This window comes from Colius striatus, chromosome 3 (assembly GCF_028858725.1).
Source record: "Colius striatus isolate bColStr4 chromosome 3, bColStr4.1.hap1, whole genome shotgun sequence".
NCBI classification, from domain to species: Eukaryota; Metazoa; Chordata; class Aves; order Coliiformes; family Coliidae; genus Colius; species Colius striatus.
Genome location: NC_084761.1, coordinates 67,938,820 through 67,962,154, shown reverse-complemented (window position 1 = coordinate 67,962,154; position 23,335 = coordinate 67,938,820). Strand labels below are relative to the sequence as shown.

The window sequence follows — 23,335 nt, the reverse complement described above, 5'->3', positions numbered from 1 at the left end:
GCCATTCTGAACTCAACTTTAGATAATCAATAAACCTAATCATGTTTTATACTCCAATAGAGATCATAATAGAGTATCACCAGACAATACATGAAGTGCAAATTAAATTCAAAGATGCTTAAGGAATAACACTGGAAGTAAGCTATTCTGTTAGAAACTGAAACATTTGCCTTCCTGCTTTAGTAAGGCAGACTATAAAGGATGAGGATACATTATAACTGTCTGCACTTAATTTGCACATCCTAATCAAGAAGGAAAAGTGTACTTCTTTACAGTGCTTAGTGCTGTCAGCCAGATGCTGGAAAGCACTCAAGTCATTTAACTGTGTCTCTCTCTGTCTTACATACCAGATGAGTATTCATCAATATTTGCATAAAATTCCTCAAATATGAAAACACAGAATCTCCTCTCAAAGAGTCCTCATGAATCCTCTTCATTCCTTTATTCTTGATAGGAAAATAAATTAAAAGAGGGAGCAAGAAAGATAGAGAGAAAGAGAAGGTGAAGGAAAAAAGATATAAACTTGACAGAGATTATTTTGTAAAAAAGAAAACCAAAAAACTATGTATTGTAGCATTGTCACTCCTATATTACACAGACATACCTCTGAAGAAAGTCCATATCGATGTGAACATACACACACATAACAGTGAACACTATTCCTCTAAATGTCCTCATTAGAATTTCTGTAACTGCATGATTTAGTAAACTATCACTTCCTTTTGAAAATTAAGTTTTCTGCAACTGAGTAATACTGGGAGAACAGGCCAACAGAAACTGTATTATTCTAATGACTATGCTACCAAGTATAATGAGTAAATTACCATTATGTCCATTTAATTAGTGTTGATGTTAACCACTTGGTATAAACTGAGTAGTATTTAGGGATTTCTAACATTCTTTTACATGTCAAAGGTCTAAAAATTACACACTATAGCGAAGTGAATAAAACTTCTTGGCATGAGAGATATTTGAGAGCTTTTTTTGTTTGTTTTATTACTTATTTAAAATACTGTTGCAAGTAAACCTTATTAATTTGTTTGCTTGTGCATAATATTTGCAGCAGAAGCAGTGGGGAAGGGAGACATGCCTCCTCTTCCGTCTTTTTATAAAAGCAAAAGACCTTTCCGATTACATATGTTTTTAAATTGCAAATGCTGTTGAAACTACCATGCCTGCCCACTGATGATGGTTGCCAGAATGAGCGATTCTGTTGATTGAGATTGACAATGATGAGCAGGAAGGACAGGGACATCTTAAAGACAAACAAACAAGCAAACAAAACAAATAAACCCTATGTGATTGACTGCAATAATATTATTAACATTTTGTATGCAAATTTAGATCCTAGAATTGCTCTTGTTGTCCTTCAAATACAAACTCTGACAATATGTAGTGTATTAGCAACAAGGATTTTTATGAGACAACAACATTATGGCCAGAATTTACATGTCAAATTCTTCAGTAATGTGACCAGGTATTGTAGTTACCAGGGGTTTGCATCATTAATTAAAACATATACCTTGATGTAATTATATATATTCATGTAATCACTTAAAGCAATTAATATAATCACATGCACAACATAAAAGAAAAAAATGTGTATTCAGTATCAGTAGTAACATCTTATACACTTATCAATGTGTTTTCATAGTTTTAAAAAGATACAGTAAAATCATATATTCACTTTTTTTAAAATCACATTCACTTTATATAAATGTTAAGCAATATAAAAAATGCAGTTAAGAAACCTGCAAGTTATTGTGACATATTATGTTATAATCAATGCCTGCCTCATCCAGGAAAAGGGTACATGTACATAAATTAATCTTGGTGGTTTAAGCCCATCAATCAGCCGTAAGTACCAAGGACCTTTGGAACTTCATAACAACAGGTAGGGTTCACTCACTACTTATGGTCCCACGCAAAACAGACAGGATTACCCAACTTAGGGAAGAAAATGAAATTTAATATAATCCACCAGAAGCCAAAAAAATAACAAACAGAAAACAACACAGAGTGGCACGATGATGACGGGCACAACCAGCCCTTTCAGACCACCTTCCCTCCACCTCTCCCCTCTTCTCAGGCTCAGAGCCCTGATCCCAGTGTCTTTACCTCTTCCTCCCTTGAACAGTCATGGGGAAAAGGAATGGGGGCTTCAGTCAGTCTTTTCCTGATGGCTCTTGCCACTTGTCTCACCTCAAGGCAGACAGACTCCTCTCCAGTTCTCCCTTCTGCAGTGCAGGGTCTCTCACAGGCCAGACAGCCCTGCACGGGCCTCTCCAACATACGTTCATCCCTAGGGCTGCAGCTCCTCTCCACATCCTGTGTGTGTCTCTAGGGCCTGTGAAGTCTCCAGCATGGCCTGTGCCATGGCTGCCTCCTCACATATCTGTTGCCCATCCAGGTGCACTCATTGGGAGCTGCTGGTGGCTCTCAACCCTGCCATTACCCTCCATGGGTTGCAGGGGGAAAAGCTGCTCTCTCAACATGAGCTGCAGCACGGTCCCTGGTCCAGCACTCTCCCTCCTTTCCTCTGTCTCTGACTGTGGGATCTGCATGGTCACTTTCATCTTGTACCACTCCTCCACCTCCTCTTTCACAGCAGATTACCCTTCTTAAATAGTGATGGCAGAGGCACCGGATTGGCCTGGCTGGGCCAGAGGTGGGTCCACCTCAGAGCTAAGGGGTGTTTTGAGGACTGTTTAAGGGGATCGGCACCACAGCCTCCTCCCCCTATTACCAAGCAAAAGTGTCTCCACATAAACCCATGACAAGTCTTTACATGCCCTCCTGAGGGACAAGTTCATCCTTGTTTTATCTGGAAGAACACATGAAGACACAGAGAATCAAGGAAACCCCTTCAACCTCATTGTCCAGGCAGCAGAGCCGATCAGATCCGATTGGCAGATGTAGTCTGGCTCAGTAAGAGAATGGAGAAGAGGTTCAGAGAAGAGCTCAGAAACATCATAATGCCAGCAAAGGGGGGGCAAACATAAAGCATAGACGTCTCCACTGTATCCTTCTGAGCCCAGAAATAAAAACTTACGTTGAAGGTACAGAACTCAAAAGGAACCACCTTGGAAACACCTAGGACAGTCCTATAATTGTTTTCTTCATGTATGTTAGTAAGAGAGTCAGGAGAAAAATTTCAGACACAAAATATAGAGTTCCGGAAAAGACAACTGAGGTCTCTGGTAGCATATCTGGAGTGCTGTAAGCATCCACACATGACCAGCAGCAGTGATGGAAATGCAATTTTAGAACTTGTTTTAAAAGGAGTCATTCAATTTTTCAGGACCATAAGGAAAGGACCTCATCTCAGCTGCAACCAAGGTGCTGATGATTAAAATAAACAGGGCTGACAGTGAACTTTACACTGAGGAGTGAAGAGAAAGCTGACAGACATAGAAGTACACAGTTTAGGATAACATTTGTAAAGATGAAGACACAAGAGTTCTGTATTCTCAAGAGAAGGATGGGTCAGGGGATAGAAATAATCAAATATGGAAATAGGAAACAGATTGCCATTTTAAAAGAATGTCAAGAAATTGAACTAATCAATAGTATGTCTGCCACTTTGTAAAATGCTGGAAGCCTAAGAAATTGGAACGTGTGATCCAGATTAAGATATTAATATACCAGACATGTTGGAAGCTCAAAGAAGTCAGACAATCAATGTAACAGTACAAGAGCAGAATACAAAATATAAAGGAAAGACAGAGTAACCTGGAATATAGGAACAGTAATCTTTTGTCTTAAAGTTTAGTGGCAAATTAACAACTTAACCAACTGATCAGTTATCACAAAATCTTCATGGTGTAAAATTTCAAAACCCAAATTTGAAAAATACGATTCAGGGTTTTGTATCATCAATGAACCACACCTGTCACAAACATGCTGTACTGAAACATGCTTGGAGAAATCAGTGAGGCACCAAGGGAGGCATTAAAGTTCTGTCAGGTAATTTCCACTGTTCTATGATCTGGACAAATGCCACACCAAGACGTCACTGCAGAGATAGAACTTGTAAACGTTACTGAGGACTTTACCAAAGAAGAGCTGGTTAGCAAGTCTTGACTTGGATCCATATGATGTGTACGGCCCAGTTAAAAATCTCATAGCATTTTCAAATCTCTGGCTCAAAAGTGCCAGCTTTGTAACAGTGATCACAAATCTTATATGCAGCATATTCTAGGTGCAAAGACTAAGTGTGATAATCTTCAAAACAGGAAACCATGGAAAATAAGAAAGTTTATAAAACATTAGGTAAGAGGAAGTTAGGCGAATTAAATCCTTAGAAGTAGTGTAGAGACTACCAAAGGACATTGCATGGAAGCACAGCATGTGTGCACTCATCGAAAAAGGCTTAAGTAAAAGCTAAGTGAAGGAGAATATCAGGATTATGAAAGTGGCAGGATCAAAGAGCTACAGTTGTATGCAAATGAAGACAACAGAAGATTGTGAAATGCAGCAGAGGAAACAAAAACCTGGTGAGACTGTCTACAAGACAATTTAGAAAGTAACTATTCTAAAGTAATCAAAACTAATCTTTTCTATACACTACAAATAGCTAACTAGTCAGAGAATCTGTAGGATCAACTGACAAGCAGAATTTAAAAACAGAAAGCACACAACCATTGTAAAAAGCTAAATTAATTACTAACAGTGATATTAACTGTGATAGTTTTTAGGAGTATTCCAATACTGGTTTCTTCTGCTTTCAAGAAATGGGTTGAAGCTGGAGAAGGGGAAAAAGACAAGAAAATTAGCAAAGATCTGCTTAAAGCTCAAATAGCTGTGGAAGACGCTATGGTTCAAATAGACAATATAAACAGTGACAAATTCCCAGAGTCAAAGTTAACTCACATATAAATGAACTGACTTACTAATGACACTATGTAACTTCCCAATTACAGTCCCAGAAACTTCCACCCTATAAATTGACAGACTTTGGGACAATATTAGGAGGAGGTATATATGCTCTTTCCTGTTCCTACTGTAGTTGCTTATGGCCTCTATGGGAGACAGAGTTTGTCTCCAGAAATTGTGTTTTGAACTATGCTGGTAAATTGTTATGCCCACTGTTTGAACAGATTGAGAAACATTAAATCTACTGCAAGAACTGACTGTGACAGTATCCTGCCCACAAACTGTATGTATCAGGAAAAATCTTGATAGGGAAACAGAAGCCTGAGGAGTGAATAACCAAACGTTTCTTTATTTAGACATAATGAGCGTATTAAACATTCAAGTTTTATCATTGTTAACCACCTATATGATGAAGAAAATATAATGAAATTTTTCTTTCAATGTTTCTGATTTTGAACAGCTTAGATCAAGCAGAACAGCTATTTATTTTCCTACCTTCAAGTTCAAGGTTAGAACTGCACAGCTTTCAAAAGCTTTATATGATGCCCTGTCTATTCTTCCTGTGATCTGATTACTTACCATTAAATATGATTTGAATAGCTCACTGGTTTGCAGATAACTGTTCCACAATATGACCTTTATTGTAGCAGTACTTGAGCTTGATGTTTTTACATTGTCCATTAACTATTTTTCATTTTCCCACAACTGTAACTCAGAAACATTAAGTTGTACAGCTGAACAAATACATCTTTTATTTCAGGGGGAAAAAAAAAGAAAGAAAAAGAGCACACTAGAATTCAAGAGAGGAAACATCAGAACGATATCAACATTAATGAAAATAATTGGTCAAGATAGTGAAATGATTAATGTGGATTTTGAAGGAAACAGATTTGACAGAGAATAAATGTTCTGTTTCAGAACGCATCAAGCTACTTAAAAGCAGGAAGGTATTTAAGATCAATCAGATGTTGTAACCAGTGAAGTTCTACCGGGACATAGTGTATTTTTTGTTACACAGAAGTTACTGAATGACAGAATTGAGTATGCATAACTTTAAAGTGATAGGGATAAAGCCAAGCAGAAATGTTGTAAAATCTCATTAGGAAAGTAAAACTGTCAGTGAATATAATATTGTTCTGGAAGTGCATGAAAACAATACAGGATTATTTAAATACATGGAGTGAAAGAGATCAACGAGGAAAGCAGCTGAACCATAAGGAGATTATGATAGAAATTCATACATAGGAATAGAGCTTAGAAGACAAATTAAATTAAATTAATTCTTGTATTCCATACTCACCAGGAAACATAAGAGGAAAATACAAGAAATATAATACAATCTTCAGTGGATAAAAATCAAAGAAAGCTTATAGTTACCCCAGTAGGAATCCATTTCCTGTTCTTTCCCACTACTGTAAACTTGATAAGGTCTCAGAGTAGGTGGGTTCCTCAAGATTATTTCAATGACATGCTACATAGTAATTCCAACAAAGATCTGTCATCTTCCGGTATTAGAAATGGAGTTTAATTGGATAAAAATCACAATCTTGATTACTGAGTTAATAATCCTTTTCTACAAATCACCAGTGACTTACAGTGAGGTTTATGGAATTTGCAATGCATAGAAAGCATCCTTGTGAATACTCTAAGCTGCTTGGCAAAATAATTTCTACGTTGTTTTGAAAGTCATGATTATATTAGGTTAAGAACTACTGTAGATTTCACTGAACTAGTCTGAATTCAAGCTAATCTAGAAAAAATTATGTAAAGAATACTAAGATCAAATATGATGTTTCGTAAATAATAGCAAATAGCTTTTCACAAATCTGAAACTAAGTAGAAGAGACATCATTTTAGTTAGAAAAAAAATATGAAGAGGATCTTGGTAGACCAAGAATATTGCCTTGTATAAACAGTAAACAGAGAACATCTCAATTGGGTATGAACTAGAATGCAAATAGGTAGTTATTTCTTATCATGCTTCAATGATAGATACTTTTATCAAGTATGTGTTTTAAGTTCTTTACCCTATAATGTACTTTCACTTCTTTTCTTTAGCTGCACAGCAATATATACCAAGATACTCATTACAACCTTGCAATCCCATTTTCGTCTACTACCCTACTGGAATACTGATTTCTAAAAGAAGAATGCCTTGTCCGTTGTCTTTTAAAACTTTCCAATTATTCTCATTTTATCTATTGATTATAAAACAACACTAGTCAAACAGCTAATCAAGGAAAGCAAGATTATGCATATTCATACTACACCTCAGCAAAGACAATAAGTGAAACATAATTACAGAATCACTCAACAGATTTGATGTGATTACATCTCTTACAACATCATGTCTAAGGAGCAGCAATTATCCAGTTATGATTGCTGTAAGAACACAGGAGAAATTATAGAAGATACAATATGCTCACTATAAGGTAAGCACAGCTTTCTCCCAAGCATACAGAGCAGAGAATAACGTATATGAAAAAATGCGGACTGTCACAGCCCAATGCAGCAGCTCTAGGTCATCTCTGTGGCAAACAGAATTCAGCAGAAATCTGATGTGTTAAAAAGGGGTAGGAGTAGCTTTTCCAGACATCACGCCAATCTAGTTTGAATGGCACATTCAAGTAAATTTTAAAAGTCATGGACAGCACTATGCAGCTTGTTTTTCAAATGAAAACTAGATATGCAATAACTGTGTGTCATCTGCATTTTCAGGCAATTCATAAACAGCAGAATTACACTTCTACTTTTATGAAGACTCATTGTTCTTTTGTCCACAGAAACACATTGGTGGCTATATGACATCATCAAAGTAAGGAAGGCTTTGATGCATTATGGCAGTATGGTGCATTACAGCAGTATGCCACTAAAGAGACAGCATTTGGACAATGAGTTACATTAAATACATCATCAAAGAACAATCTTTCTGATGATAAACTGCAAGCTACTGTAAAGTGTGATCCAGTTAGGTTTCCTTTCAGATTCACTTCTGGACTGCTTGTTTTATAAAGAACGGAAGTACAGGTGAGCAAAGAAATTAACCAAGACTAATTTGCACCATTCTTTTGAAGCAGTCTCTTTCCATAAAGTGGTGACTACCGGGATTATATCAAAGGAAGAAAGGTGAAGAAGTTTCAAAGCTGATTCTGGAGAGAGAAGATTTCATTACACTGCATAACCTGTGCACTATTTACACATAATATAAATTATTTCAGAAATAATAACATCCTACCAGCTGCTCTCCAGGTGTAGAGGACAATCACAGCAGAATTATTGTTAATATACACAGACAACCCTCCAGTGTCTATGCCATAATTTTACATGTGAATCTGGTCAAATTTGCACAGAACTTCCATATGAGTGAATTTCTGTGTTAATTTTGATTAGTATATACAATCTATCCTTGATCTCTACCCTCTTTAAGACATGTGTATCCTGCACGAACACATAGTGGGTTGGGGGATTATTTTTGCATTTAATTCCATAAATAAGTACATTTTATTTAGAAATGTAGCACTGTTCCATAACTCCACACAGTACTATTCCATAACTTCAGCAACAATTTTTTTAAATGCAGTAGCTATCAGTTACATCGATTTACTTAAATCTACCACCAGCCACATCTTAAACTAAATTAAACAATTAAATCATCATAAAAAGTGTCATTCCAACCTTTATCTCCTCCAAAACCATGGGTCTAAGCTGGTGAGCTACATATAACACCTGGAAGATTCACAAATCCTATCTCTAACAGATGATGGAAAAGTCACAAACTGCTTCAAAGGAGAAGGACCATTCAAAAACACCATGTTTCACAAAGAGGAAACGCTGTTTTGAGCATCTCTTTTGAGTCATAACTACGACAGTAAAGAGTGCTATAGGCATAAGAGTGCAAAATCATCCAGCATACCAGCAAAAATTGATTTACTGAACATCAGTTGAGTTCAGTAAATTAAAAAGTAGCTTACGTAATTCAAAAGCATGAAGACAGTCTTCTGAAGGTGTCAGAGTCAGTAAGAGTGTCCTATTGCTGTCTCACAAAAACTGGCAATCAAAATAAAGTCTTCAAATGCTTCTGTCATTTAAAAACTGAAAAATTGTTACGCTTCTGCTTGTCTTGACAGGGAGAAGGTACCTCCTTCTATGTTTTTAGGACTAATGAACTAGGAAAACACAAATATAAATGAGTATTCTTGCATATACAAGGTAACTCTCCAGTTTGTCTTCCAAGTGTGGTGAATTTACCAAAGGAGAAGGCATAGACACTTTTAATTAGCAAAACCTTCAGTCATGAATGATGTTTACATGTAAAAAAGATCAAGGCTTAGAGTATCAAGCAAGAAATGTACAAGTTGTACACAGTAGTGCAATGTGTCAAAACAGTATTTGCCTTTGTACTGACACTCAACATGTTTTTCAGCTGCAGACACTGGATGACTGGACTAATAATAAAAATGTAAAATAATTGACAAGTAAGTCTCATGGATTTGTAGCTAACTTCCTAAAATAGCATTTTCATTTTACTTCTTATTCTTAATCCCCCAAAATTATTCTATAAATCATAAACCTTTGCTATGCAGAACTAATGATTCATTCCCTGTTTTGCAGCAGAATAAATAAAATCTTCTTTGACCAGTGTATGAACAACTTCTACTCTCAGAAAACAGATATTCTCTTAGTATTTATATCTTAGTATACACATAACCTCTTCCTCAGATATTCTCTTTACCAATACACAAATAACTCTGTCTTTTGAACTAACCAAAAGTAGCACCTACTGGCAGGTCAGTATTGAGAAAAACAAGATAATGTACAAAGTATGTTTTGGCATTTTTTAAGTCTCTGTTCATTGAAGATTATCAATCACAAGAAAAAAGCTGAGGAAAGCAAGATTTCATATACCATATTGAGATGGTTTCTAGGAAGTGCTGGTTTATGAGAGAAGTAATTCGGAAGCAGCAAGTTCTGGATTTGACCAAAAGGGTAATAAGGCTTACCACATACCATAAAGGCATCCAAGTAGCAACACAAATCTAAAGGAAATGTTTTATTTTCTCATACAGTTTAGATAAATCCTGTCAAAAAGCACCACAAATACAACAGTTAACATCTGAAAGTTTTGTTTAATTCCTTCAGTGCACAGTGCAAAAGAAAGTAAAAAATAGTGAGAAAACAGAATGAAAACATAGGTGGGTAATGCTGCAAGGTAGAAAAATCTGCTTGGCATGTTCCTTTCACAACATTGAATAAATAAGGAGTTCATCAATGCATCAAGAAGTAACTTCAAAAGACTAAAAAAGAAACCCTCTTTGATAGTATAAAAGGGTTGGTTATAATATTGTATCTCTTTATAGTCTCAGAATGCCCAGTGCTTTTCAGCTGACAAGCTCAGTAACCTGCTCATATAATTTTTTTGTCCTGGATGTCACAGTTTGGCACCTTGTTTAAATTTATGTGTAAAAAATGCTGTGAACTAAAGACTTTATACTGTTCAGCTTGAAATCTCAATTTAAATAGCGTCTTTTCTTCTGCATCACTGGAAGTTAGACAACATCATTCAGCTTCAACAATTAACTAAAGTGACACTAAGACTTTTGCAACCACAATGGCAGTGATGAGAATATATTAGAATAGAAATTCATAGATATTCAGTAAGACATGATTTAGGATGCACTTGAATGATAATCACCTGGTACAATTTCAAAACATTGGCAACATAAAACAAAAGATTCTAACAACACATGACAGAAAGGGATCAAAACAAATTACATCTTCAAACCTTATTTGTTGCTAATGTATTCTGCAGCAAGGAAGCTTTGTTCCATGACATAACAGAGTTTCAGTCCCTCAGTCAGACATACTTTTTCCTGACCTTTTTACTACACAACATGCCCTTACTAATAAAGCACTTGGCCCTGCAATTCATAGAATTCATGGGCGTTATTCACTGGGATAAGAACTGCTCAGGTAAGTGAAAACTGAAAGTAGTCTCTTACTTTGTCAAACTGCAGGATTACATTGAATTACTCTCTGAAATCCTAACTGATAAATTCTCTTAACAGTCAGAAATTTTCTTAAATTCACACCAAAGACAAATGAAGCACTGTTAGTTAGACGTTTTGTGCAGAACCAGCAGTGTGTTCCAGCTTCATCCCATTACCCCTTGTCCTGTTGCTAGCTACTATAGAAAAAAGGGATGTCCCAACCTTCTGACACCCATCCTTTAGACATTTATAAATGTTAATAAGATCTCCCCTCAATCTCCTCTTCTCCAGACTAAACAGGCCCAGTCCCCACAGCCTTTCCTCATATGAAAGATGTTCCATTCCCCTGATCATCTTGGTGACCCTGCGTTGGACTCTCTCCAGCACTTCTCTGTCTCTCTTGAGCTGAGGAGTCCAGAACTGGACACAGTACTCCAGATGAGGCCTCACCAGGGCAGAGTAGAGGGGAAGAAGAACCTCCCTTGACCTGCTGGCCACACTTGATGCATCCCAGGATTTCATTGGCCTTCCTGGCCAATGATACTGGAGAGACCTGGAAAAACATGTATGAATTACACATTAAACCACCGTCCTGCCCTGTGCATAAAGTGAAGTAAAGCTTGTTCTCATGTTTAATCATTCTTCCATAAACAATGTCTAATAAATTTGGGTAGCTCTCCCATTAATATTCATTCCAATATTATTGATAAGGTACTGTGGATTTGGGGTTTGGCTTTTTTTTAAATTCATATACTAAGAAGTCCTCTTTTCTTTTACTTTTTCCCCCCTCAATGTTTTTATAGTCCCATCAACTTTGGTTATCCAAATGCACTTCTTACAACAAGCTTTATATAAATGAATTTCAGAAGAAAATTGTCAGTGTGTTAAATTAATTCTGTAGAAACCTCCAAAAATTTGACAGGAAAATTTCAAGCCCAGTTCTTCCAATTACCATCTTCAGACCAACAAAGAAATACAACATCTTAACTGAGCTTTGAAGACTCTTAGCAAACTGTTGACCTAGAACAGCCCTGATAATTTATAGGAGAGCTCTACAGATCTACTATGTTGCTTGAAAAATATAGACTTAGATGTCTGTTGAAGATAGGAATAATATGTATGTCAGATAACATTTAAAACTTGAAGTTACTAAAATCAAAATATCTTTCATGAATCTACCATGATTTCCACCTTTATGAATTGTATCTTTGTACAGATAACTAAACAGAGTACACAGACCCTGTCCTGTGCCCTGTAGGAACTTTGCTTTAAAGACAATAAAGGAAGGTGGAAGATCACTTGAGCGTATTCTTTCAGAAGGCTAAAGAACAGGTATTTCATCTACCTTTTAAAGAAAAAAAAATACAAAAATCAAACTTTCCTTTGATGCGTTTGAAAATCTTTTCATTTTATCATTTATCATAAATAAGAAACTTTTTTTAACATATATGGCAGTTAAACTAGATCTTCCAAAACCTGAATGGTTATAGCTATTTAGCAATTAAAGTTCACACACTGACTCTAAAGCAATTTTCCTGTTTAAGAAGCCATCACATTTCTTTTATTTAGGTCATATAAACCGTGCAATTGTCCTTCTGAGTCATAGTGAGTCTTGCTTACACTGCCTATCCAGCATTATTTCTTGTCAAATCAGCAAAATACTGATAGAAGACTGACTCCTGCATTCAGCACATACAGTTTTGCAGTTTTAATACTGCTTCTAAGAAAGCCTCATCAGTCAAAATACATTTAGCAGTCAATAATGCTAAGCTTAACTCTTACATAAGCTGTTAGCATAAATATATTAACTAAAAAAACAATATTTTAATCATTTATTCCTTTGATAATTTTGTTTACAACTAAAATAGCCTGCTAACGTTTCACATTATTATTTGTTTTTTTTAAAAAATAATAATACATTAGAAATATATAACATCCACATGAAGAATTTTTAAGCAACTTGAAGAAAATTAAAATAATGTAGTCACTTGGCCAAAAGATGGTCTTCTCTATTTGAGTACATAATCTGTATACACAGAAGTGTGATTCACTAGTACAAATGTACTCATGCCAGAGTAAATAATAAAGACAAATTTCCAACATTTCTAGAAAACAAAGAAATTTTATCAAAAGAATCAGAAGTAGACGTACAAAAGGGTTGTTAAGATTGGGAATGAACACAGAGGAATTGCCACCTAGTGCAGAGATCCAGTGAATCTCCTGTGGATAGTGCTGTCTCATCCTCCCAGTCACCTCTAGGAAGCCAAAAAAAGACCTATACCTTTGCTGATGTTCAGCATCACATAACATTTGCTAGTAACCTATTCCTCCAAGAATTGCATTAGCCTTCTGATTTGTAACTTGTACACTGCATTGGACTATGCAAATATTTCATATTGTCAAAATACCTGAGGAAGTAAGAGGCTGATTCAAAGTTTGCTGAATTTGACTAGGAGTTCTTAGGCTGCATCAAACAGATTTCAGTTCAGATCCCAATTTCACACCAGACACTGAATTTTCTTTTGTTTTTTTCTGCTAGCTCATTAAAATGCTCTCTGTTTACACTGAATTATATGCACAGATATGCTGTAACTAAATTTTACTGTAATATGTTACTTATAAGATAACAATATTAAATACCACCTCTGAAGAAAATCAAATGCCTGAATCACCCTTGGAAACCATTTCTTATAGGTAGAGTAATCCAATCCATTTTATTCACATTCTACACATCTGGGTATCCTGCCAACAGGGCTTGCCACAATAACTGAAGAGAAGTTCACAAAAAAAAGTCAATCTGACTTTATCAGCACAACAGCTCAGTTAATAGCTTATGAACAGGAGTCCAGCTTGAATAAGAAAACAACTCTATCACAGAATGTTTTTATATTCTGGTTGTGATTACAGAGTAGGTCATTTCTCAAAATGTCAGATAGTTTCTTATCAAAATGAGAATGACAAAGATGCACTCTGTCTTGTGTGACTTTGAACCTCAAACTAAATCACCAAATTCAGTAAAAGAAAAGTAAATTCTAGGGAATACTTTGTACAAGACTTATTCCTTTCCTAAAATCTGTGCTGTAGGTTGTCTACAACTCTTTGAAATTGTGAACTAGTAGAATTATTACATGCAAACAAAATGCATCTAAAAACTAACCTCTCTCCTCTGTTTTGTCTTTTAAGCACCAATAATTTCATATAACCAATGAAAACATCCACAAAAACTACAGTGAAAATTTTGCACTGTTAAGTTATGAAATTATTTTATCCAATAGTGAGTAATTATAGAATTCAGAGTTGGTGCCAATTGTGGCAGATGTCTTCATTTATAATGGTATCTTTAAATCTTATAGAGTTGTTCTTGTCCAGTTAATGCACTATCCCCTATGAAAATTAATCAAGTCAGGATGCCGTATGTGATAAAACAAATTTAACATTTTATGTAATATAGCCCAGAATGTTGCAGCTAGAGGAGAAACACTAGATGTTACTCAATGATTGTGACATTCTTATTAAACTTCTGCAGGCTGTGAACATGTCAGATTCAAAAAATACTCCTATCTGTTCAAAACTTTTGTAAATTGCAGTTTCATTAATCATAGTGATTTGCTATGATGATTTGGCTTAAATTAGGCTATTGACAAATAGAGAGCAAATTATTTTCAAAAGTTACTAGTAAGCTGAAGTAAATAATAATTTTAAAGCTCAAAAAGAAATTGCTCAGTTGAACATTACAAAAGGACATAAAAAACTTTGCAATACATTTTAAAATATTAGAATAAACAGCATTCACTGTTTTTCTCAGAAGATCACTAGGAATCATTACTTACAACAAGCACTGTGATAATATGATTCCAGGTGGAAACATATTGGCTCTTATTATTTTAACTAAAAGAAGAGCTGACATACACAAATGCTACTCTGAAAATTTAACTGCAAATCCATTACCAGCTTTAATTCCTATGTCCACAAGATATGGTCTGCCAAATGTAATCACATACACATGTGCATGCACACATAATGAATTTTCAAGAGGACTGTAATTCAAAGCCTATTAAAGCAACTCATTTCATATTTCACACATGCTTTCTCCTTGGGAGAAAGATAGCACAGAAGAAATACTAGATTAAATAAAAAAGAAGATCAAAGACAGAACTATAATGATAATTTTCTTAACATTTCCTAAGTGAATCAGAACTGTGACTGCCGTAACTATGAAAAAATCCTACACAAGTATGTTTCACCTTAATATTCTTCAAGCATTCAGACGCATACCTCACTGAAATGTTGAGTGCTGCTTATTTCCATTAACCAGTCTCAGAAACAAACATGTCCACAGAAATCATAAAGATACAATGTTAAGAATAATCTTTTTTTATAAAGACACATTTCAACCTACAGACATCTCCTTCTATTATATACCTCTTGGCTACACCCAATTGTTACTCAGTTACCTGTTTCTGTGCAAAGACAGTGTATCTCCTAGAAAAGTGAATTTAAAATATTTTCTAATCAGACAGCAGATATTCAAAGTTACTTTAAGTGAAAGCTGAAGTATAAAGCATTGAAAACATTACATCTGTATTATCTCCTAAAGAATTTCTAATTATTCCTAGTAGCAATGAAACCTCAGAGAGGCCTCAGAGACCAGACTCCCAGTCAACCAGAAAAAAAATAAATCACTTAATAAACACATAAGTCAAATAAATAAATATATTGCACTATGTCTAATCTACTGCATTAAGAATTATGATTTGGTTCATGAGGTCCTAAAGAAAGTCAGTTGTAAAGTTAGTGAGAGATTTGCCAGACTAAAAGGTGTATAAGGATTGTAAAAGCAGGATCAACGGATCAGAAATATTGTTGGCCCAGTTAAGTGTTATTTAAATTCATTATTTTGCATTTCAGTTACAAACTTTGCTATAGATCATAGAATCACAGAATCATAGAATGGTAGGGGTTGGAAGGGACCTTTAGAGATCTAGTCCAACCCCCCTGCAGAAGCAGGTTCACCTAGATCAGGTCATATAGGAACATGTCCAGGCGCGTCTTGAAGACCTCCAAGGAAGGAGACTCCACAACCTCTCTGGGCAGCCTGTGCCAGGGCTCCCTCACCTGAACAGTGAAAGAGTTTTTTCTTATGTTTAAGTCGAAATTGTTGTGTTCCAGCTTCATCCCATTACCCCTTGTTCTGTTGCAAGATCCCATAGAAAAAAGGGATGTCTCTACCTCCTGACACCCACTCTTTAGTTATTTGTAAATGTTAATAAGATCACCCCTCAATCTCCTCTTCTCCAGACTAAACAGCCCCAGTTCCCACAGCCTTTCCTCGTATGAAAGATGCTCCATTCCCCTGATCATCTTGGTGGCCCTGCACTGGACTCTCTCCAGCACTTCTCTGTCCCTCTTGAGCTGAGGAGTCCAGAACTGGACACAGTACTCCAGATGAGGCCTCACCAGGGCAGAGTAGTAGGGGAGAAGAACCTCCCTTGACCTGCTGACCACACTCTTCTTGATGCATCCCAGGATGCCATTGGCCTTCTTGGCCACGAGGGCACATTGCTGGCTCATATTTAGCTTATTACCAATCAGGACTCCCAGGTCTCTCTCTGCAGAGCAGTTCGACCCCCAGCCTGTACTGGTGCAGGGGGTTGTTCCTTCCCAGATGCAGGACTCTGCACTTGTCCTTGCTGAACCTCATGAGGTTCTTCTCTGCCCAACTCTCAAGCCGGTTGAGATCCCGCTGAATGGCAGCACAGTCTTCTTCTGGGGAATCAGCCAGTCCTCCCAGTTTGGTGTCATCAGCCAACTTGCTGAGGGTACACTCTGTCCCCTCATCCAGGTCATTGATGAAGACGTTGAACAAGACTGGTCCTAGAACAGATCCCCGAGGAATTCCACTGGCCACAGGCCTCCAACTCGACTCTGTGCCATTGATCACCACTCTCTGGGCTCTGTCATTCAGCCAGCTCTCGATCCACCTGACTGTCCACTCATCCAAGCCACACTGCCTGAGCTTTCTGATGAGGATATTGTGGGAGACAGTGTCAAAAGCCTTGCTGAAGTAAAGGTAGATGACATCCGCTGCTCTCCCTTCATCTAGCCAGCCAGTTATGCCCTCATAGAAGGCTATCAGATTGGTCAAACAGGATTTCCCTTTGGTGAAGCCATGTTGACTCCCCCTGATAACCATTAGAATAGGAAAGCGATATAAATTTTGAGAGTAGCATCAAACTTCTAGAGATAGCCTATGAATAGATCTTAAAGTTTTACACTTACTACATCCACTTTTCTATACTTTTCTCTACCTTTTTACATGTTTCATGCCAGTGTTTAGTTCTTTTCCTGGCAGATATTTATTCATAAATATAATCTTAAAAAATGAAAGAATTACTTTGCCCACCAAGTCCATCCCTTTTGTTTTTCTTACCTTAGTTCTTCTGCTTACATATTACAGTAATTTATCATTTCTTTGTCTGAAACTTATCTAGCATTTGGCTTAACTTTCTGCATTCAGCATAAAAGGTTGGTATTTTGTAAAAAAAAAAAAAAAAAAAAGGATTTTGTTCATTGCATAGCAGTTTAGATCAAACTCTCTATTTTTCCAAAAACATGTATTTTGTATTACTGTGACCTTGTCTTTGTGAAGAACTTACCTGATGTGGTTCTATTTCTTTTGTCATGCAAACATTCGTTTGAAAGAAGAGGAGACAACTGGTTGGCCTCATACAAAATAAAGGATAATTGCACCATCGTTGTTCAAAATTACAATACCTATCTACTTGAATACAGGACTGAAAAAATGCACCTAGTCAAGCAGAGGCAACTGCATAAAACATTTTAAATGTGGAAAGGTCAATGAACATCCAACACACATCTTTTTCAAACTGCGAATAAATCCATACACTACCTCAAGGGAGTTCTCTCCAGTTATCTTTAATTAGCAGCACATGCCAGAGAAAATGGCATGGCAAAAAGAAGCTATGATCAACTAATACTATCCATTCCCTGTAAGTGGTATTAATGCTATTTTAATATATACAATGCTTCAAGTTTCATACAGGACTGGGAAGATGCAGAGATGATACAGCCCTATATCCCTCCCACCTCTCCCTACCTCTTCAACCTGCTCTATGCACAGCTTGGCCAGTTACTGCAGTCACTGACAGTGAGACAAGAACAAAGTTGGAGCATCAAAAACTAATTTTAATATCCAATAATGCTGTTCAACATCAGAAAATTAGAAAATGTTAGAGAAAATTTGTTATACCACCTATATCAATATCCCAGGGTACATATGTGACATACTATCACGAAACAAATACTTTAGAACTTAGATCTACCTGTGATTCATTAAGGATATGATGCATTACTACTTGGTTGCTAGCCCAAGTAGCTAAAGATTTTGTCTTTTTTAAAAAACCAAAAAAGTAACGTACAAAATTCTTAATAAGATTATTCTGCAATAAGCACGTGTTTTCCTCTCCATTTGATGAGCAACTATATTCCTACTGTATAATTATCCTCAAACTTGAGTATGAAAAGCATTGCAAATAACTGATAAATTATTCTGTATTACTTTCCTGAAAATTTCTCTTTAACTCATATTAATGTGAATTAATATGAAATTTGATTGGACTTCTAATATCTTTGTGATGAGGTATACTTCCTTTAAAGGCATTGTTTTTCTCATACAGCATAGTCTCAAGCATGTCAGAAAAAGTATCAAAACCATTTGGCAAAATTTTTTATTCTATTTTGACAACATGTATTTACAGAGATGAATACTCAACAACTAACTAGAACTTGAACAGAGAACTAAAAGATACAATGGACATATACTTCAATGAAAAACCTCTCACCTATAGTACTAACAAAATCATCACACAATACAATGAAAATTAACACTTTGCATATTTTGAAGGCCTTGAATATATAACTATTTTTAAAAAAAGTCTTCTAAGTAGCAGAGATGTCCTCCTTCATAGCAAGGATGCCCACAATTGATATCATGTGTGCACCCTGTAAATCTCATCACATGGGTACAGGATTGGGACTCGGGTATCTACATAGTTAAAACATATTTCTCAATATTTTCTTTCAAAATGCCAATTAACTCAACTGTTCAAGGCCATACAGTTAAGGTTCTGCAATTGTTAATAATCAAAGCCTAAATTTCATAATGACTTTAAAAGCTCAGAACAAAGAGTATGGTTCAGTTGCATATTTTAGCTATATTGGCATGGACACCCACACTCCAAACACCCAACTATAGCTGTCAAAACTTAATTATTTCATGAATGTGGCATGTCACATAGCCTTCAGAATTGTACATTTTGTTAATCTTTTATGTGTCTACCTTTCTGTAATAAAAGATGATTTTTTGCCACAGTAACTTTTGCCACAAATGGTAGCACTCACTGGAAACAACAGAGTCACTAAAACACTACTTATTGTCCTGTTTTCCTCACACTCCCAACTATGTGACAGCTGCTTAGCTCCAAATCAAATACAATAAAATCATGGAGGACAGGTGAGGTGCCTGAGAACTACAGAAAGGCCAATGTCACTCCAGCATTGGAGGATGACCCAGGAAACTACAGGCCAGTCAGACTCACCTCCATCCCTGGAAAGGTGATGGAACAACTCATCCTGAATGTTATCACTGTACATATGAAGGATAAGAGGGTTATCAGGGGGAGTCAACATGGCTTCACCAAGGGGAAATCCTGTTTGGCCAATCTGATAGCCTTCTATGAGTGCATAACTGGCTGGCTAGATGAAGGGAGAGCAGCGGATGTCATCTACCTTTACTTCAGCAAGGCTTTTGACACTGTCTCCCACAATACCCTCATCAGAAAGCTCAGGCAGTGTGGCTTGGATGAGTGGACAGTCAGGTGGATCAAGAGCTGGCTGAATGACAGAGCCCAGAGAGTGGTGATCAATGGCACAGAGTCGAGTTGGAGGCCTGTGGCCAGTGGAGTTCCACAAGGATCGGTTCTGGGGCCAGTCTTGTTCAACGTCTTCATCAATGACCTGGATGAGGGGACAGAGTGTACCCTCAGCAAGCTCTCTGATGACACCAAACTGGGAGGACTGGCTGATTCCCCAGAAGAAGACTGTGCTGCCATTCAGCGGGATCTCAACCGGCTTGAGAGGTGGGCAGAGAAGAACCTCATGAGGTTCAGCAAGGACAAGTGCAGAGTCCTGCATCTGGGAAGGAACAACCCCCTGCACCAGTACAGGCTGGGGGTCGAACTGCTCTGCAGAGAGAGACCTGGGAGTCCTGATTGGTAATAAGCTAAATATGAGCCAGCAATGTGCCCTCGTGGCCAAGAAGGCCAATGGCATCCTGGGATGCATCAAGAAGAGTGTGGTCAGCAGGTCAAGGGAGGTTCTTCTCCCCTACTACTCTGCCCTGGTGAGGCCTCATCTGGAGTACTGTGTCCAGTTCTCTGTCCCTCTTGAGCTGAGGAATCCAGAAGTGCTGGAGAGAGTCCAGCACAGGGCCACCAAGATGATCAGGGGACTGGAGCATCTTTCATACGAGGAAAGGCTGTGGGAACTGGGGCTGTTTAGTCTGGAGAAGAGGAGATTGAGGGGTGATCTTATTAACATTTACAAATAACTAAAGAGTGGGTGTCAGGAGGTTGGGACATCCCTCTTTTCTATAGTAGATAGTAACAGTACAAGGGGTAATGGGATGAAGCTGGAACACAACAATTTCGACTTAAACATAAGAAAAAACTCTTTCACTGTTCAGGTGAGGGAGCCCTGGCACAGGCTGCCCAGAGAGGTTGTGGAGTCTCCTTCCTTGGAGGTCTTCAAGACGCGCCTGGACATGTTCCTATGCGACCTGATCTAGGTGAACCTGCTTCTGCAGGGGGGTTGGACTTTGATGATTTCTAAAGGTCCCTTCCAACCCCTACCATTCTATGATTCTAATATCATAAGTGAACTTCATCAAATACTTTAGAAGATTAAATATTCCCTATCAGCATTCAGTTTAGGACTTTTATTTGTCTCAGAAATTTTGGGAGATGAAAAATTCAGCTATTCTTTCACAAACCGGAAAGTTCCCAATATTGCCTACCAGAATGGCACTTTCAAGGAAGAGGGAGGAAAAAAACGCAAACCACACCTGTTGGCTATAAAGGTAGAAGTACACATAGTGCTAGTGTATACTGAAAGAACTACTTACTTCATTGGCTGTGAGCACAAGTCAACCCCAAGGGAAATCCAATATTCAACAACCATTAAATCTGAGAGTATCCAAAAGGCCAAGAATCCTAGTTTTCTTCCAACAAGGAAAATTTAGACTCTGGATAGTACCTGAAGTCTAAATCAGAGTAGGATCTGAAGACAGAGCCTTTTATTTGTCAGATATTACTGAATTATTAACCTCTCTGACAAAATGCTGAGCCAGTAAAACAAATATATACAATGGGCTCATTCTTCTACTCACACTGTAACATGATGGCAACATCTAGAGACCTAAAATTTCTAAAGAAACATATCCCCACCTCTTTCACAAACATCTGAGCTGAAGTAAAGTCCTCTGTTCCATAGTTCTCAAGCTATTCAGGATCGTCATTTTGCTAGTCACATAATAGACTCATCAGTTACCAATTTTATAACACTTACATCTCTGTATTTGCCTCCATTTCATAACGGTAATACCTCCACCCAACATTTGTGGTGACATTATGCAATTAAAAAGCAAGAAAAACACAGAGTGCTTAAAAAATAGTTATCTCACCCTTGAAACATTTTGTCTAACATCACAAGGTATTTCTTTGTGTGCAGGGAGCTTGTTTGCCTGAAAGTACTCAGGTTTGTTTTACAATTGATCCAGTCTCCATACTGAGAAACTTCGTACTGATGAGAGACAAAAAGAATGTTCTGTGTGTTTCCAGGTCAAGGAACCCAAGAAAAGTGTTCATACGCTCATTTAAATACTACAGAAATCAATCTAGCAATTTCTCTTTCAAATAAATTCCTGAGAGTATGAGAATAAAGTCAGAAAGTTTTACATAGCAATTAGAACACGGTTACTGGAGTCAAAGAGGTCTTTAGTGTGGATCAGATAGCAGAAATGGTTCTGTTTATCTCATCCATTAGGAAAATCTAATGTCTGCAAGCACTCCTTCCTATTGCACTTATACATCTGTAGATATGGCCCGTGAGGAACATTGTTCTGCAAAGCTGTCAGAGTTACTGAAGAAGAATCTGCACTTGACTCAGATGGAGACTGCCCCAGAAAACATCTGCCCAAACACAGCCCAAAGGGAGAACCATCCAGTGGAGAGCGCAGGGCAGTCAGAGGAACACCAGTGCAAATGTTGCAAAAATCCCTGTCCTGCCACACAAAGTGTTGCTTTTCAAACCAACAGAGAAATTATGACACACACACTTTTAGTTTAAAAGTAGATTTCTGTAATTAAACCTAGACACCCACATCGGCAGGTATCACACCAACTACATCTACCACCTAACATGGCATAGCACAAGGCACTGCATTCAGATACAGGATACAATTTACAATTACATTCCCACCACAGTCTAGTCGAATTTATCTGTACAAGTCTAGATCATTCATAACAAGATTTTCCATGGGAAGACTGAAAGAAGAATGGGAATTAGAAGGAAAAGGTGGGAGTGAGAGGAAGTCAAATAAGACTATAGAAAGGAAAATATCCTCCAAATGCAGCCTCACAAGACAGATACATAAGGTGCTAAACATTTTTCAGCTACGACAACAGAGGCCATAAAAAAAATCATCCTTAGCAGCCCTTTTTAGCTGTTCATGTAAAAACAAATGCTATGGTGTCCCATTTTAATGGTGTTAAATAGGGAAGAACATTTAAAGTGCAAATTACCTGTAAAAGACACAGACAGTAAGACAGAGATCAGAACTGACTCTGTTGACCAGAAACAGAGCATCTGCTGCTATTATCCACATTCATTTGTAGTTTGCATTTTTAATGCTTATCAATGTTTTATCCTTTTTTTTCTTCCTGCTGTTATAAGCTTCATAAAAGATGAAAGAGCTAAAAAGGATTAATTTTCTTTGAATTACATTCAGCTGAGCAGTCACAGCAGTGTCAGTTTCTCAAATCTTGCAAGATACTTACCTTCCTGTTGTTTTGGGATTGTTTTTTTACGCTCCCTCTTAAGGAAGGTCTTAGAAACACACACTGCGCCGAGTATTTAAAGTACAAAACTTCTGTGACAACTTAACGATCATTATATATCTATCTGCCATGCTCCACAGGATATTTCAGTTGTTTTTCTCCTTTTATTCTTTTCCTAAACTTCCTGAGTCATCTTGAAAGGAAGTTTCTCCTACCATGCATGAGATGCCTAGATGACTGCATCAAGTACTACAGCCTACTTCCAAAAGAAAAAGCCCCAAACTTCAACAGTTTTGCAGGATTGTCCTCTGACAGATTGAAGGAGGAATTGGCATGTCA

At 37.2% G+C, this 23,335-nt stretch overlaps 1 long non-coding RNA gene across 5 annotated transcripts in view; it reads right to left on the bottom strand.

Annotated features, from left to right (window-relative positions):
- Positions 1–23,335, bottom strand: part of LOC133625117 (uncharacterized) — a 59,074-nt gene that overhangs the window by 14,193 nt on the left and 21,546 nt on the right. For 4 of the 5 annotated variants that reach the window (XR_009818425.1, XR_009818426.1, XR_009818427.1 and 1 more), the window contains exon 2: positions 11,313–11,415. The exons of the other annotated variant lie outside the window; for it this stretch is intronic. This is a non-coding gene — a long non-coding RNA (uncharacterized LOC133625117). The remainder of the gene's footprint in view (positions 1–11,312; positions 11,416–23,335) is intronic. 5 annotated transcript variants of the gene reach the window in all.